Source organism: Papio anubis, chromosome 12 (assembly GCF_008728515.1).
Source record: "Papio anubis isolate 15944 chromosome 12, Panubis1.0, whole genome shotgun sequence".
In the NCBI taxonomy this organism is placed as follows: Eukaryota; Metazoa; Chordata; class Mammalia; order Primates; family Cercopithecidae; genus Papio; species Papio anubis.
The window spans coordinates 103793287-103811107 of record NC_044987.1 but is presented as its reverse complement, the minus strand read 5'-3'; the positions used below and the strand labels follow the sequence as shown (position 1 = coordinate 103811107).

The following is a 17821-nucleotide window of genomic DNA, read 5'->3' as shown; positions in this document are numbered from 1 at the left end:
CCCAGTCCTCTAATCCTGCCTTGATCTTTCTGGAGCAGCCCCCATCCTCAAGCTACCTAGGGGCTGCCAGCCATCAGTCAACTCCTCAGTATACAAAAAGACACTTACCACTTTGGAGATTCCATAGATTTTAGGAGTTAAGTGCCAGGAAATGTAGACAACAACTCCATATGTATTTTATGGTATTACAAAGGGGATCCAGCCTCCAGATGAAACCAGCAAAATGGGAGGCAGAGTAGAGAGACAAGGATACTGGTCCAGGAGCTACTGATTCACGCCTCACCTGAAATTCGCATCACCTCCAGACTTCTGAGCTATGTGAGTCACTAATTCCCTCTTGGGTTTAAGCCAGTGAAGTTTCAGCTCTCTACTCCTTGAGACTGAAAGAGTCTTGACTAACTCCTGCGAGGCTGGATCCCTGAAAACAAAGGCTGTCATCATGATCAGGGTTCTTATCCTATCTCAGCTCCATTTCCCTCTCGGTTGGTTTTGCCCTTAGGCAGGCCCTGCTTTCCTCCTGACAAGATAACATCTAAAATACAAATTCAGTTTAGCAATCCCCAGGAAAGAAACTATGTCTTTTATACCAGTCAGGTATCTGCTGCAACAATGCCGTGTAACAAGCACTCTGAAAATCTCAGTTGCCTATAACAACCATTCCTTTCATACTCATGGGTCTGCAAGTTAGTTGGGGGTTGTTAATATCAGAGTTAGGCTGGACTCCAGTCCCTGGTTGGGTCCAATTTGCCCCACAGTCTCCATCCTGGACTCCAGATGAAGGTACCATGGTCGCCTGGGTGTACCTTCCTTCCTCATGGTGGGCAGGAGCCCTGGAGGGACAAGGGGAAACACAAGATACTTCTTTAAGGCCTAGCTTGGAACCCACATATCATCACTTCTACCCTGAGCTCACCAAGGATGGTGTGGGGAAGAATACTCACCCACAGTGAACCACAGCAGGAGAGGGAGGGAAGGAAGAAGCCTCAACAAAACTCCATCAAAAACATCTTCCTCAATAGTGCCTCAAAGATCTTGGAACTGACTCACTGGCCTGGCCTGGGGTCAATGCCTGAGGGAGGTAGGAGTAGGGGTATGGCTAGGGGTCTCCCATATGGGAAGAAGGGTTATTTCCCAAATGGAAGTCAAGGTGTTGCTGCCACAAAAAAGGACAATGGATCCCACATAGGCAATAAATAAATAATTATATAAACCAGCACTCAGCAAAGGGCAACGTGCAAATAAGTCACCTCAGATACTATTACAATGCAGATTCTGGGAGCCAGGCATGGTGGCTCTGACTGTAGTCCCAGCTACTAGGGAGGCTGAGGCTGGAGGATCTCTCAAGTCCAGGAGTTCGAGGGTGTAGCAAGCCACGATCACACCACTGCACTCCAGCCTCGATGACAAAGCGAAACCTCATCTCTTTAAAAAAAAAAAATTTCATTTAATAAAAAATAATGCAGCTTCTCATTCAGTAGGTCCAGGGTGGGGCCTGAGATGCTGCATTTCTTTTTTTTTTTTTTTTTTTTTTTTTTGAGCCAGAGTCTCACTCTGTCACACAGGCTGGAGTGCAGTGGTGTGATCTCAGCTCAGTGCAACCTCCACCTCCTGGGTTCAAGCAATTCTCCTGCCTAAGCCTCCTGAGTAGCTGGGATTACAGGCACACGCCACCACAGCCAGCTAATTTTTAGAGACGGGGTTTCACCATGTTGGTCAGGCTGGTCTCGAACTCCTGACCTCATGATCTGCCCTCCTTGGCCTCCCAAAGTGCTGGGATTACAGGCGTGAGCCACCGAGCCCGGCTGAGATGCTGCATTTCTAAACAGTCCCAGATGATGCTACCAAGGACCAGTAGCAACGAGCAAGACTGAAATTGGAAGAGTCTCTCAGCCTTCCGATGCCACATTCTCATTTATGAAATGATAATTCCACCTGCCACTCACGCTTTTCTCGGCCAGGAAGATGATGCCCTCGGGGGGACAAGGTGATGCGACATTTGTGCTGTCACTCACCTCCTGCCTGCCCCTGCACCTCGAAGCCTCCCTCAGCCCCCAGGAAAGGATTCACAGCCCAGCCAGCGGGGAGACAGGAGGAAGATATCACAAAGCGAGTGTGACTTCTGTTAACTGCCTTAAACTGCTCCCTGGAATAATGTTGGTGTAATCCATAAGATTCAATTATGGTTATCAGACAATTAGGCACGCCACAGCGAGGTTATTGCATAATTAATGCTCAGCCACCATCTCAGCCTCTGAGAGTGGCACAGGTGATAAGATTCACCTGCCCCGCATCTGGGAGAGGAGCTGGGGCACCCAGGATGGGGAATGACCTTCCCTTGGGCTCAGAGGAGGATGTTCTAGGGTCCCAGAGGCGTGGCAAAGGGACAGTGTGTGGCTGAAAGAGCTTGAGTTAGTGTGTGCCCGGGGCCCTCACGCCTGCCATTGTGTTGAGGCCTTGGGCTTTAGACTCTAGAGCGAGGTTCAAATCCTGCCTCAACTACTGATTGGCTACATGGCATTAAGCACTCGCCTGACATTTTTAAAGCCTCCATCTCCTTGTCTTTTAAAGAAGGGAATTGATGATGTTATGAAAACTGGATGAGAGAGTTTGCATATTGGTTAGATGGGTCCTGCAGTACTATTTTCATTATTTCCTTGTCTGAGCCTCAGTGTCTTCATCTGTAAAATGGGAATAATTAGCCTCACCTTGCCTGGGCTTGAAAGATCAGCCAGTAGTTCGAGACCTGCCTGGGCAATTAGCAAGACCCTGTTCTCCACACAAAGGAAAAAAAAAGACAAAAGATCAGCCTGTAAGTCAAGTAAGACACATATGTGAATGGGATGTGTGGAGTGCTTGGCCAACACTCCATTGTCTTAGTTACTGTGTACCTGCCTTTCTGCTCAGCCCTCCAGGGTACGACTTTGTACAAGTCCCCAGGTCTCAACAGGACAGTGGGTGATCAGCCCACTTGAGAAGTGAAACTCATGATTTGGGTGAGTAGACTAGAGGAGAATCAATCTTTCTTTCTTTCTTTCTCTCTTTCTCTCTCTTTTTTTGAGACGGAGTCTCGCTGTGTCACCCAGGCTGGAGTGCAGTGGCAGAATCTCGGCTCACCACAACCTCTGCCTCCCAGGTTCCAGTGATTCTCCTGCCTCAGCCTCCCGAGTAACTGGGATTATAGGCACCCACCACCGCGCCTGGCTAATTTGTTATTATTAGTAGAGGTGGGATTTCACCATGTTAGCCAGGCTGGTTTGAACTCTTGACCTCAGGCGATCTGCCTGCCTCAGCCTCCCAAAGTGCTGGGATTACAGGCATGAGCCACCACGCCCAGCCTGAGAATCATATATTGTGCTATGATCTGCAACATTCAAATGAGCCTCAATGGACACGAAACAGAAAAATCATTGAAAAATGTTAGTGAAAACTTCAGGTTGGAGAACTCAGGCGATGGTGCAGACAGAAGCAAGTGGGGGAGGAAGCTGGCTTCAGGGAGAGCGATTAGGCCTTTGTGAGAAAGACTGGGGACTCCTCGTATCATCTTCTGTGTCCCAGTTCCCAAAACACACACGCACATGGGCACATGCACGCAGGCACACAAAAACAAGCACACACAACAGACGAAAAAATAGTTGCAGGTTCACACACATGGACATGGACATGTGTGTGCCTGTGCCCATATAAACAAACAGGAGTGCACACACACACACACAGAGGCACAGGCGGTATGTGCCCACACACAACCATACACACCGATATGCACAGAGGTACATTCACACACAGACCATCACACACAGGCACACAGATGCACGCACGCATGCACGTTCGCGCGCGCGCACACACACACACACGTGCACCCACGCTCAGTGATACCTTCCAATCCACTAGCCTCTCCGATATAGGCACAGACCATTTTCCCACGACCTTTCCCCGCTGAGCGTGTGATTCCAAAACTGTCCACAAGAAGGTGCTCGGGAGCCAGAATTCAGGCGTTCCCGGCCCGCGGACGCTTAGAGAGTGGAGCTTCGGAGTTGTAGGGGGACCCACCCTTCCATTTAATAACTGAGAAAGCCACGGGAGGGGACTTGCTGGGCTCACAGCCAGTGATCCCTGCCCTGTTTCCTTATGGGGAATATGGTCAGAAATGGGGAGTGGGGCAGAACCTGTGACGGTCACGGTCCTGTTTAGAGAGGAAGGTCGGAGAAACCAGTGCGGTGGAAGGCTCTCGGGCGTCGTCAGGCGCTGTCCCCAGCTCACGGGCCCTGTGACCCTGGGTAAGTTACCTGGCTTCTCTGTTCCTCAGTTTTCTCGTCTTCCCTGATCCAGGCTTCCCCGACTCCTCTAGGGGCCCCTTCCCCTCTCCATGAACACCTTCAGATCTCGGACTATTTTCCCCACCCAAGCGGCATCTCAGCTGTCCCCTCCCGGGTTAGGCCTCCCTGCCCCCTATTTAACGGTGTCCCCACCCCCATCACTATCTTGTTTGTACCAACACTTGCTGCCTGACAAGGCACACTTGTTCATTTGTTCATGTTTATTTTGTCTCCTTCAGGAGAATGGGAACTTCGTGAGAGCAGGGACGTGGAGGTGTCCTGCGCACCCGGGCACCGCTGGCGCCCGGAACCCAGCCCTCCCTCCCGGCTCTGAGAGAGGCGGCCTCAGCCGTGTGCTGGTGCTGCCCTCCAGTGGCGCTGGGTCCCCATGGCACCCGGCTTTCTCCTGCTCCCCAGGGGCCTTTTCTTCTCCCACCCACCTGTCACCAGCCCCCAGGGCAAGCCTCTGTGTGACTCTAGGGTGAAGGTGGAGGGACCTTGCCTCCGAGGACTCATCCCACCTGGATTCCGATGAGTGAGAAACCCTCTCTGGCACCTGGTGTTTGAATGGCCAGCCTCACAGTTAATAAAGACGAGTTTGGTATCAGCTGTGGGATCCATCCAGGAAAAGACACCTTTGGGGCAGAAATACAATGGTGCCTGTCTCGACATAGTCTAGCAGGGAAAGAAACACAAGCCGGTCCAAAGGTCCCATTTTACAGATGAGGTCACTGCATCCCCACCTAGGACAGGAGGGTACAACTGCCTGGCCTAAGATAACCCTAGAATAGGGTCACTCATTCTTCCACCCACTGAGAACCTCAGGGCAGTCGCGTTTTATGCAAAGCCTGTAGTCCTGAACACCTTGCATAATTCAAAGCGTGCATAATTCCTGACTAATTTTGCCAGAGAAATGCATGCAAAGTAGAAAGAATGTGTTGCATAAATTACCCCAATTGTGGCATATGTTTGCTTTAATGCTGCTTTTTATTTTCCCGGCATTATCGCTAATATTTCATAACGCACTCTGCTAAATTAACAGTGCAGCATTTCCTGCCGGTGGCTTGGCCTTCTTCGGAACGTTTTATCACATCTCATTTCCTTTCCAATGTTACCGATTTTCAGGTGCGTTTTTCTGCACCACCACTTAAAGAACACTTGGATGACATTGTTATAGGATATGGGTAAAAGATTTGAAGTTATATACTGTGAATGTTGAGAAAACGCACACTAGTCACCAGAATCTCCTTCAGAAATTAGAAATTCAGAGGCATGTAAACAACAGTGCATGCATATAGAAAGCAGGTATTTCTGTTTAATAACCAAAGCAACGTCGCCATGTGGCAGGTTTACAGTCCTCAGTTAACAGCTCACTTAGTTCCTCCGACTCGAGGAAACTGCAATTCTTGACAGTTTTTTTGGTTTGTTTTTTTTTTAACTGAGGGGCTCGGCATTATTTCCAGCTTAGTGCATAAACACGTATTAGCATTTTTATGTCGCACCTTGCCAAAGTCACAGTTTAGATTCCCATAAACGGTGACTTCGCCCTAAATGGTCTTCCTTGCTGTGTCCTTAATCCCAGAAGGGTGGAAATGTATGACTCCACCCAGTGATCTCAGATACGGATTTCAGAAATTTCAGTCACCCACCTCATACTTACACAGGGACCTTTTTGGAGGCAGCATCATCCGAGGCCGCTCTTGCCCAATTTGACTGCCCCCACCTCCTCCCCAACGTCGTCTTCTCTTGCAGTCTAGAAAGGGGGGCTACCCCCCCAACATGGGATCCATATTTAGATCCATGTTGGAGGGTGGGTAGAAAGGGGAGATAGGATGAGGGAAAATTGAGTGTTAGTTTCACACATTTGTAAGATCGTCAGACTTTCCACGTTGCCAAGAAACTTGTCAACACAACCCCTGTGAATTGGCTGCTTGGCCTTCGCCTGCCCAGATTTGCTTCCAGAATGGCTCCTTCAGCTTGGCATGAGCCTGGCACCAGAAAGAGTGCCAGGGGCCCTAGGAAGGGGGAAAAGTGGGGCATTCAAGGCAGGCTCTGAACCCACTGGGATTCCTGTCCTGATTCCATCTGCATGTGACCTTCAGCAAGTCTCTATGTGAGGCACTTCACCTCACTGGGCCTCAGTTTCCACCTCTGTCGAATGGGGATAATAATACCATCTACTTCCCAGAATTGGTGCCAGAATGAAAAGCAGTCCCTGCTGTGATAGTGCCTAGAACAGAGTAAGCGCACAATAAATGTTACTTAGCTCTTGTTGCAGTTAGAAAAGCAACTGGATGGGGTGTACATTTACTGGAACCCTAGGATGTATGAGGGCCAGTGTCTGGGTGAGGTGATCCTGCCCCTCAGAGAATTTATGCTCCAGCTTTGGAGAGTGAACCTGCCCTCCCACTAATTCAATAATGCACCAGAAAGGGGAACTGCCTGGGGAACTGCCCTGTCCAGCCCTGACTTTGTGCAAGTGTCCATCAAGTCACCTTCTGCCTCTGGGCTGCCTCTGAGACTTGAGAGGGAGTAAACAGGTGCCAAGAGGTCTCTCCACCCTCCAGGTGCCTCATCAGGCTGGGACCTCCCCACCAACCCACCCCTCCCTGTGCAGCAGCAAATCTGCAAATGTGCCTTGCAAGCATATCCAGCGGGCCAGAAGCCACACTCATCCCCTGCTCCCCCACCCCTTCAGAGGACAGGAGAGGTGCCTGGTCCAAAGGTGGTGGTTAGAGCCTGGGCTTCCTGCCTGGGGGTGGGGTGGAGAGGGATCTGCCTTCTCTTCTGGGCCCCTGCCCCCCAGGTTTTTCCTCCTCGGTACTCATGTTCCTTTCCCTGGATAATCCCTTGCTCTATGAGAGTCTCAGCTTTCCCCTCTGAAAAATGGGCAGCCTGGATTTCCCCAGCTCCTCCAGCTAAGACACACTCATCTCCCTATCTCACACCAGCCTTGCCGCCCACACCCCGGTCCCTCCCTCTCTCCTCTGCTGCTGTGGGGGTCTGTCCCTGAGGTCACTGAGGCTACTGCTGGCTAGGCTCCTAAGCACGAGAGAGGGATCCCACAGAACAATAGCAGAAGGAAGGGGGGCATTCTTCAGGAGGAGAGAATGAAACGGCCTAGCTCAGCCATACCTGCCCTAGATCCAAAGCTCCCAGCTCCATTCCTGCCTCTTCTGCCATGTTTCCATCTTTCTGCATATGCGTGTCTCCCACCACACGAGGTGGTCCTGAGGGCAGGAGACACCCAGCCTGTCCTCGCTGTATCCCCAGCACCTGGGTGCTGGGAGCTGTTTCCTGGTTGGACAGAATGGGCGCCCACCCAGCAGGTTCAAGGATGGCGTTTTCCAGATCTGTAGCCTGAATTCCAAGTGTCCACTCAGGGCTGAACCATGCAGTCAGAAAAGGATTCTCACTGGACACAGTGGCTCAAGCCTGTAATCCCAGCACTTTGAGAGGCCAAGGCAGGTGGATCCCTTGAGGCCAGGAGTTCAAGACCAGCCTGACCAACATGGCAAAACCCCCTCTCTACTAAAAATACAAAAATTAGCCGGGCGCGGTGGCAGTCCCAGCTACTCGGGAGGCTGAGGCAGGAGAATCGCTTGAATCCGGGAGGTGTAGGTTGCAGTGACCCGAGATTGCGCCACTGTACTCCAGCCTGGGTGACAGAGCAAGACTGTCTCTCAAAAAACAAAGCAAAAAGAAAGAGCTCTCATAGTGAATAACCTAAGTCTACAAAAATAAAAGAAAGGACTCCACCTCGGACCCACGCTTCCCTCCCCTCTCTGTCTCCCTTTATCCTCTCCCCTAAGCCCCTCTTCCGCTTGCCTCCAGCCTCCCACCTGCAGACTCAGTCATTTCTGGCTCTTTCTGACTCTGCTTTAGAATGAGAAAAAAAAATATGGGGAAACAGCGGCTTTTGATCATAAGGACAGGGAAAAGGAGATGGGGTCCTTATTGTGGCCTGGCTTCCGGCGAGATGTCTAAAACTCACATAGAATTGTCCCCTAGGGGAAATCACCCACCTGCATAATTTTCATATCCAATAATACTACAAGAGTGTCTATGTCCTTCCTACCTTGAGTTACATTTCTAAAAACTCTTTATCACATGAGTCGTGAAAAATGCCAGCTTCCAATAAGTGTGCATGGGGAGAGGACAGATAGCTGGAAGTAGAAATTTATGCTGCCTGGTAATACTAAAGAATTGCTATACTCAGTTTCATCAAACCCAGGTCCTAGTATCAGCCCGAAATTCTTCCTCCTCCAGGAAGCCCTTCTGGACTTGGAGGGAAAGTCTATGACACAAGAAACAGTGTCTAATGTTTCCCAGATCCACCTATTTTTCTCCTGTACCGCGCCCACCACCTGGACAGCCCTTTCTCCATAGGTGTCCAAATGCCCCGAGTCTGTCAATGCCAGGCTTGCATGCCATTATTTCCCAGATGAAAGTGACTACTCTCCTGTGAGGACTCAAGCACTTCCTACCCTGGCCTGTGATCACAGGTGCTAGGAGAATTGCTCACCAGTGGGACAGAGGGCACATAGCAAGTCCCAGCCCTGACTTTGCCCAAATAGCTCTCAAGTCACTCTCAGCCTCTGGATCTCCTCCCTGTGGGGTGGATGTGAGCTTAGAGGCCATTTAGGCTAACTCCTCCCCAGCCTGGGTGCCATGTCCCCAGATCCCTAACTTATTCATGGATGCGGAGGAATCAGTATGTTTGTTGAGTGACTAAATGAATAAATTCAGAACTTGGGGACACCAAGATCTAACGCCCCCTCAAAGTTAAGCCTCTTAACCTCCTTAACCCTGCAACTATCCTTCCTTTTCCTTATACCAGTCCAGTGACCAAATCACCTTCTAAACCACCAGCCGGCCAGCCATACCCCCAATATGACCCAAGTAAAATGATCCAAAAGGTTGACAATATGTCTAGTCACTGGGGTTTTTTTAAATTGTAATTAGTAATTATTATGCACTATGGATGTAATAATAATAGCAGCAAACATTTATTTTATTTTATTTTTATTTTATTTTTTGAGACAGAGTCTCACTCTGCTGCCTAGGCTGGAGTGCAGTGGCCTGCCTGGTACTGGGCTGAAGGCTTTGACGTGAACGACTTCATTTAATCCTCACAATAATCCATAAGGGGGTTCCGTCATTAGCCCCTACCTTTCAGACCTAGAAATGGGGCGTAAAGAGGTTAAACTTGCCCCACGTAGCAAGCTGGTAACAGAATTTGGGGACTTTATAAAATCATTTTTTATCCATTGTGTTACAATATTTTTCCATTTTTGTAGTCCTCTTTCAGACTTTGACATTTTTTTAAATTTCATGTCCTAATCTATTTTCGGTTCATTATGCCTGCCCTGTTTGTTTGGCAATGTTTCTGTGAACTGTCAATCTTGTCTTCCTCTCTAAGAGACTAGAAATATTCGTGGAATTTGTGAAAACATAGCCAAACAGGTAAAGTGGACATGGATGACTGAAAATGAATTTTTTTTAATGAAACAACCTAGAAAGAAGACAAAATTGCTTTCAAAATGCATGCAAAAATTGCAAAATCTCCCCGGGGTGCAACGACCTTATCAAGACAGGAACTAATGGCTGTAAACATTCATTTCCAACCGAATTTCTTTCAGTTGATTCACTTGGAACCCTGAAAAACTTTAAAATTTGTAATAACTTCGTCAGATGAATGCATAATTGCTGGGAAATTATTTAGCAATTAAAAGCCCACAAGTCTGAAGGTGGGGTTGGCGTATAGAGCTAAAATGCACTTTAGAAGCTATCCTTGTTGCATAAAAATTAATAATACTTGATAAAACAGGGGCCAAAAATACTGTTTCAACCAACTTGTTTTGGCGTCAGTTTTATTGAAGCATAACTAGATACAATAAAATGCACAGATTTGTAAGTGTAGCGTTATAACAACCATATAATCAAGATATTGATTGACTGCTTTTGTTTGTTTTAGAGACAAAGTTTCACTCTGTTGCCCAGACTGGAGTGCACTGGTGTGATCATAGCTCACTGTATCCTTGCACTCCTGGGATCAAGCGATCCTCCTGTTTCAGCCTCCCAGGACTACAGGCGTGTGCCACCACGCTGGGCTCGTTTTTTTAACTTGTAGAGAGAGGGTCTCGCTATGTTGCCCACACTGGTCCTGAACCCCTGGCCTCAAGCAATCTTCTTGCCTCAGCCTCCCAAAGTGCTGAGGTCTACTCAAGAAATATCTACTTGCAGGCATAAGCCATCACACCCGGCCTGACTGATACTGACAATGACAAGATATTAAACATTTCCATCACCCCAGGAAGTTTTCTTGTGCCTCTTTATAATCAATCCACCCCATCACCAGTCAACCATAGATCAGTTCTCTATCACCAGAGCTTAGATTTGTCTGTTCTAGAATTTCATTTAAATGGATTCATATAGTATACACTCCTTTGTGTCTATCTTTCTTCACTCAGTAAAATGTCTTTGAGATTCATACATTGTATTTATTTATTTATTTTGAGACAGAGTCTCGCTCTGTCACCCAGGCTCGAGTGCAGTGGCACGATCTCAGCTCACTGCAATCTCTGCCTCCCTGGTTCAAGCGATTCTCATGCCTCAGCCTCCTCAATCCCTAGCTGGGATTACAGGTACACGCCACCACACCTGGGTAATTTTTGTACTTTTTGTAGAGACGGGGTTTTCACCATGTTGGCCAAGCTGGTCTAGAACTCCCCTCAAGTGATCCGCCCACCTCAGCGTCTCAAAGTGCTAGGATTACAGGTGTGAGCCACCGTGCCCAGCCAAGATTCATACGTTTTGTTGTTACAGTCAAGCAGTTCTTTCATTTCCCTGAGTAGTATTCTACCCATTTCATCAAGTAGTGCTCCCCTGTACGCAAATATCCTAGTGTGTTTATCCATTTGCCTGTTGATGGACATTTGCATTTTCTCTGATTTTTTGCTATTAGGAATAAAACTGCTATGAAGATTTTTGCATAGGTTTCAGGGTGAACGTAACTTTTCATTTCTCTTGAGTAAATACCTAACAATGAGAGTGCAGAGTCATATGGAAAATATGTCACTATATAAAAAACTGCCGGCCGGGCACAGTGCCTCACACCTGTAATCCCAGCACTTTGGGAGGCCAAGGCAGGCGGATCACAAGGTCAGGAGATCGAGACCATCCTGGCTAACATAGTGAAACCCCATCTCTACTAAAAATACAAAAAATTAGCCGGGTGTGGTGGCAGGCGCCTGTAGTCCCAGCTACTCGGGAGGCTGAGGCAGGAGATTTGCTTGAACCCAGGAGGAGGAGCTTGCAGTGAGCCGAGATGGTGCCACTGCACTCCAGCCTGGGCAACAGAGCAAGACTCCATCTCAGAAACAAACACACACACAAAAAAACTGCCAAACTGTTTTCCAAAGTGACTGTACCATTTAGCCACCACCCCAAAGTATATAAGAATTCCAGCTGCTCCCCATTCTGACAAACAAATGACAGCTTTTAAGGTTTTTTTTTTAATTCTAAGAGGTAAGAAATTTATCTCTTTGTTCAACCACATTGCTTTTTTTTTTTTTTTTTTTTTTTTGACAGAGTCTCACTCTCCCAGGCTGGAGTGCAGTGGCCCAATCTCAGCTCACTGCAACCTCCACCTCCCAGGTTCAAGCGATTCTCCTGCCTCAACCTTCCAAGTGCCTGGGACTATAGGCATGCACCACCATGCCCAGCTAATATTTTTCTATTTTTAGTAGAGACGGGGTTTCACTATGTTGGCCAGGATGATCTTGATCTTTTGACCTTGCGATCTGCCTGCCTCAGCCTCCCAAAGTGCTGGGATTACAGGCATGAGCCACCGTGCCCAGCCACCCATGTTGCTTTTTATGCAACAATCTGCGGCTTCTTAACACCAAATGTGTATGCCCTACCTATTTGCATTCATGAACAAAAATGCATCTGTGTGCATACACACAAACACACACATATACATGGGTCCCTCCTGCCGCTCCCCGTGCAGTGAAGAATGCCCTCAACGAGGAGACCGGATAAACTTTGGCTTCTGCACAGGTACTGGCTGACTCTGAGCAGTTCACTTCAGACCTGCTTTTCCAACAATCAAATGTGGACAACAATCCAGCCCACTAAGATCAAAACACCAAAAGCGTAATCTATGAAAGACATTGGTAATTTGGACTTCATTAAAATTAAAAACTTCAGCCGGGCACAGTGGCTCATGCCTATAATCCCAGCACTTTGGAAGGCCAAGGTGAGAGTGTCACTTGAGCCCAGGAGTTCGAGACCAGCCTGGGCAACATGGCAAAATCCTATCTCTACAAAAAAGTACAAAAATTAGCCAGGTGTGGTGGCATGCACCTGAGTCCCAGGTACTAGGGAGGCTGAGGTGGGAGGATCACCTGAGCCCAAGAGGTTGAGGCTGCAGTGAACCATGATTGCACCAATGTTCGCCAATGACAGAGTGAACCCTTGTCTCAAAAAAAAGAAAAAAAATTAAAAACTTCTGCTCTGTAAAAGAGACTATTACGAGAATTTAAAAAAAAAAAAAAAAAGCAAGCCACAGACTGGGAGAAAATATTTTCAAAATACATGTCTGATAAAGGACTGTTATCCAAACTATACAAATAACTCTTAAAACTCACTATTAAGAAAATAAACGGGGAGGCCGCGGCGGGGAAAATGGCGGACGGGAAGGCGGGAGAGGGGAAGCCTGGAAAGTCGCAGCGAGCTGGAGCTGCCGGAGGACCTGAAGAAGAAGCAGAAAAACCTGTGAAAACTAAGACTGTTTCTTCCAGTAATGGAGGGGAAAGTTCCAGTCACAGCGCTGAGAAGCGATCAGCTGAAGAAGAAGCTGCCGACCTCCCAACAAAGCCTACAAAGATCTCCAAGTTTGGATTTGCCATAGGTAGTCAGACGACAAAGAAAGCATCAGCCATATCCATCAAACTTGGATCAAGTAAGCCTAAAGAAACTGTTCCAACTCTTGCTCCAAAAACGCTTTCAGTAGCAGCAGCTTTTAATGAAGATGAAGATAGTGAACCAGAGGAAATGCCTCCAGAAGCAAAGATGAGGATGAAGAATATTGGAAGGGATACACCAACATCAGCTGGACCAAACTCCTTCAATAAAGGAAAACATGGGTTTTCTGATAACCAGAAGCTGTGGGAGCGAAATATAAAATCTCATCTTGGAAATGTCCATGACCAAGACAATTAAATGATGTTTTGAAATTGGGGTGTGGGGTGGGTGTAAAGTTAAAAGGAACAGTTTCCTTTTTTAAAGAATGGTATAAGACTATCTTTGGAGCCGCTTTTTTTTTCTTTTTCATTTTTTTAAAAGATTGAGTGGTACACTAATAAATGAGAGTTTGAAATTAGCGGTAATTTATGTTTTATATACAGATTTCAAGACATTTGCTAATTTTGTAGTTTCATGTGATTAGTTTCCAAAGGTTACAGATAATAAAGAAATCAGAAATGGTACCTTTTTAAGAATTGCATATTTTTTTAGACACAACTATTAGCACATTAAGAGGGAAGCAAAAAGTTATTGTCTATTTAAAACTGCAAGCAGTTACTCTCTTAACTCCCTTACTACCTAAACTTATCTGGCTCCCAGGAACAGCCTTATAGAGAGAGGGAGTATTGTATTGGGAGGAAGATGTTACTGAACTATTCACTGAAAGTAAATTTAGATAAAATACAGCTTTTTTCCTTATGGGCATTTGTTTTGTTTCAAGTCATCATAAACTAGATATTGCATTGCTATCAGTGGATACAGATGCTTAGCTCTTAAAAGAATTTTTTTTTTTTTTTAATGTAAACTGTTGAATATTTGAAATAGCCCACTTCACCTTAATGGGTCTTGTCTATCTTCATTAGTCTTCAAAGAAAAACCATTTGCTACCAAAGTAAATCAGTATTTTGAATGTGCTTCTCCTGTTTTTTGTTTATTAGCTAGGTCCTGTAAGCATTTCCACCAGAACTTGAGGCAAATCATAAGGAAGCTGTTTCTTTTAAAACACAAACCACCACCAAAAATTTAAATGTACATATTGCTTAAATATTTGGCTGTTTTTAGTTTTTAAAAGGTATAAACACCAAAAAAAAAAACAACATTGTATGAAGATGGAAAACAAGAAGATGCACTTTCTGTAGCCTTATCTAAGGATTTAAATTACTAACTTGTGAACTCCAATTTGAATTGAACTTAACTATCGGCTTTCTTACTAGTAAAATTGTATGGTTTATGTTAAATACGTACATATTGACCAATGGCCTCTGAAAAAGCACATTTTAGATTACTGAAATTGAAGGAAAGAAAATGCATCTTCAAACATTTTTTGGAATCTCACCACATGTACTTTGTTAGATTTGTGTATTGTAGGGTGTTTGTTTTGTATTTTTGTATTGTATATGAACTTTTTTTTAAATGTGACAGTTAAACACATCTTTAAAAGCATAGTCACAGACAAAAGAAGCATACAGTATACAAATTTCCTTGAAAACTCCTACAATATTATATTTGGAGGCAGCTTCAGATTGTTTTATTGGTGGTAACTGCTTGCTGAGGTCTTTTAGTTGGTAATAACTCCAGAGAAGCAGCCTGTGTATATTCCTAACATTTTGTTCACTAGCATTTAAGTTTAGAATAAGCCCAAGTAAAACGATGGAAATGTATATAGAACTCTTAGTTCTTACATGATTTAATTATATCAAGATACATGAATTTAACTTACTTTAATGTAGGCAAACTATCCATTTTTTGTCCATTTTCCTGTTTGTTAAAATAACATACCTCTCCTACGTATTATTTTCTTGACCCAAATGAAATATTAACCTAAGGTCAAGCTGGGAGAGAGAAATGACTGAGATGAATGTCTTTACTAAAGTACCAATAAATTTGTCAAACTCAAAAAAAAAAAAAAAGAAAAGAAACGAACTAAAAGTGGGCAAACATCTGAACAGACACTCTGCCAAAGAAGATACACAGATAGGAAAGAAGCAAATGAAAAGATGCTCAACATCATATGCCACTATGGAATTGTCAATTAAAATAGCAATTAGAAACTACTACACACCTATTTGAATGGCTACATCCAAAAAACCAATAGTAACACGTGCTGTTGAGGATGTGGATCAACAGAAATTCTCATACACGCCAGTGGGAATGCAAAGCGGTACAGCCACTTTGGAAGACAGTTTGGCAGCTTCTTCCAAAGCCAAGTATAGTTATATATGATTCAGCAATCGCATTCAGTTATTTACCCAAATGAGTTGAAAACATATCCACAGAAAAACTTGCACATAGATGTTTATAGCAGCCTTATTCTTAACTGACAAAACCTGGAAGTAAGAAACCAAGATGTTCTTCAAAAGGTGAATGGGGCCAGGCATGGTGGCTCATGCCTGTAATCCCAGCACTTTGGGAGGCTGAGGCAGGCAGATCACCTGAGGTCGGGAGTTTGAGACCAGCCTGGCCAATATCGTGAAACCCCATCTCTACTAAAAATACAAAAATTACCTGGGCGTGGTGGCAGACGCCTGTAATCCCAGCTACTTGGGAGACTGAGGTGGGAGAATCGCTTGGACTCAGGAGGCGGAGGTTGCAGTGAGCTGAGATCGTGCCACTGCACTCTAGCCTAGGCAACAGAGTGAGACTCCATCTCAAAAAAAAAAAAAAAAAAAAAAGGCAAATGGATAAAGTGTAGGATATCCATACAGTGGAACATTATTCAGTGCTACGGGCTGACTTGCATCCCCGCTCTCTGCCAACAAATTCATATGTTGAAGCCCTAACATCCCCTGCCATTTTGACTGTATTGGAGTTAGGGTCTTTATGGAGGTGAAGATATGACAATTATAAATGTATATCCACCAAGCAACAGAACCCCAAAATATATGAAGCAAAACTAATAGAACTTACAGAAAAACAGTCAATTGTATTATTATAATATCATACAATTTAGGGCGAATTGACATCTTAACAATTTAAAGTCTTTTGATCCATGAACATCACATATCTTTTGATTTATTTAAGTACTTGTTTCTTCAATGTTTGGTTGTTTTGTTTTGTTTTGTTTTGTTTTGTTTTTTTGAGACAGAGTCTTGCTCTGTTGCTCAGGCTGGAGTGCAGTGGCATGATCTCAGCTCACCACAACCTCTGCCTCCTGGGTTCAAGTGATTCCCCTGCCTCAGCCTCCCAAGTAGCAGGGATTACAGGAACACACCACCACGCCCAGCTAATTTTTTGTATTCTAATAGAGATGGGTTTTCACCATGTTGGCCAAGATGGTCTCGATCTCCTGACCTCCTGATCTGCCCGCCTGGGCCTCCCAAAGTGCTGGGATTACGGGTGTGAACCACAGCGCCTGGCCAATGTTTGGTAGTTTTTAGCATACGAATCTTGCTTGTATTCTGTATGTCAGGTTTTCCTTGATATTGTAAATGGTCTTTTTTTCTTTCTTTCTTTTTTTTTTTGGACACAGAGTCACTCAGGCTGGAGTACAGTGGCATGATCTCAGTTCACTAACACCTCCGCCTCCCGGGTTCAAGTGATTCTCCTGCCTCAGCCTCCCAAGTAGCTGGGATTACAGACATGCACCACCACACCCAGCTAATTTTTATATTTCTAGTAGAGATGAAGTAGAAATATTTTATATTTCTAGTAGAGATTTCACCATGTTGGCCAGGCTGGTCTTGAACTCCTGACTTCAAGTGATCCCCCCACCTTAGCCTCCCAAAGTGCTGGGATTACAGGCATGAGCTACCATGCCTGGCCATAAATGGTACTTAAAAAAAAAATCTCAATTTCCACTTGTTCATTTCCATATATAGAATTGATTTTTCTATATATACAGTTGATTTTTCTGTATTGATCTTGTATTCTGCAACCTTGCTTAACTCACTTTAAGCTCTAACAGCTTTTTTTCCCTCTAATAGCTTTTTAAAACAGCTTTATTAAAGTATAAATCACATACCATACCATTTATCCATTTGAAGTATCAGTGGTCTTTACTATATTTGTAGAGTTGTACAAGCATCACCACAACCATTTTAGGATAATTTAGTCACTCCAGCAAAAAACCTTCCTATCTTTTGCAGTCACTTTGCATTTCCCATAGCCCCCTAGGTCCTAGGCAAACACTATTCTAGCTTCTGCCTCTGTAGATTTACCTATCTGGGCATTTTGTAAGTGGATTCATACAATATGGTGTCTGGTGACTGGTGTCACTTACTTAATGTCATATTAATGTAATATTTTCTTTTTTTTTTTTTTTTCTTTTTGAGATGGAGCCTCGCCCTGTCGCCTAGACTGGAGTGCAATGCCGCAATCTCAACTCACTGCAATCTCCGCCTCCCAGGTTCAAGCGATTCTCCTGCCTCAGCCTCCCGAGTAGCTGGGATTACAGGCACACGCCACCACGCTGGGCTAATTTTTGTATCTTTAGTACAGACGGGGTTTCACCATGTTGGTCAGGTTGGTCTCAAACTCCT

At 45.4% G+C, this 17821-nt stretch overlaps 1 pseudogene across 1 annotated transcript; it reads left to right on the top strand.

The window, feature by feature from the left end:
• The first annotated feature begins 12987 nt into the window (after positions 1–12987).
• LOC101012784 lies at positions 12988–15253 on the top strand (annotated as a pseudogene). The gene has a single exon (XR_637221.4). The product of XR_637221.4 is annotated as a PEST proteolytic signal-containing nuclear protein pseudogene (transcript).
• Positions 15254–17821: the final 2568 nt, after the last annotated feature.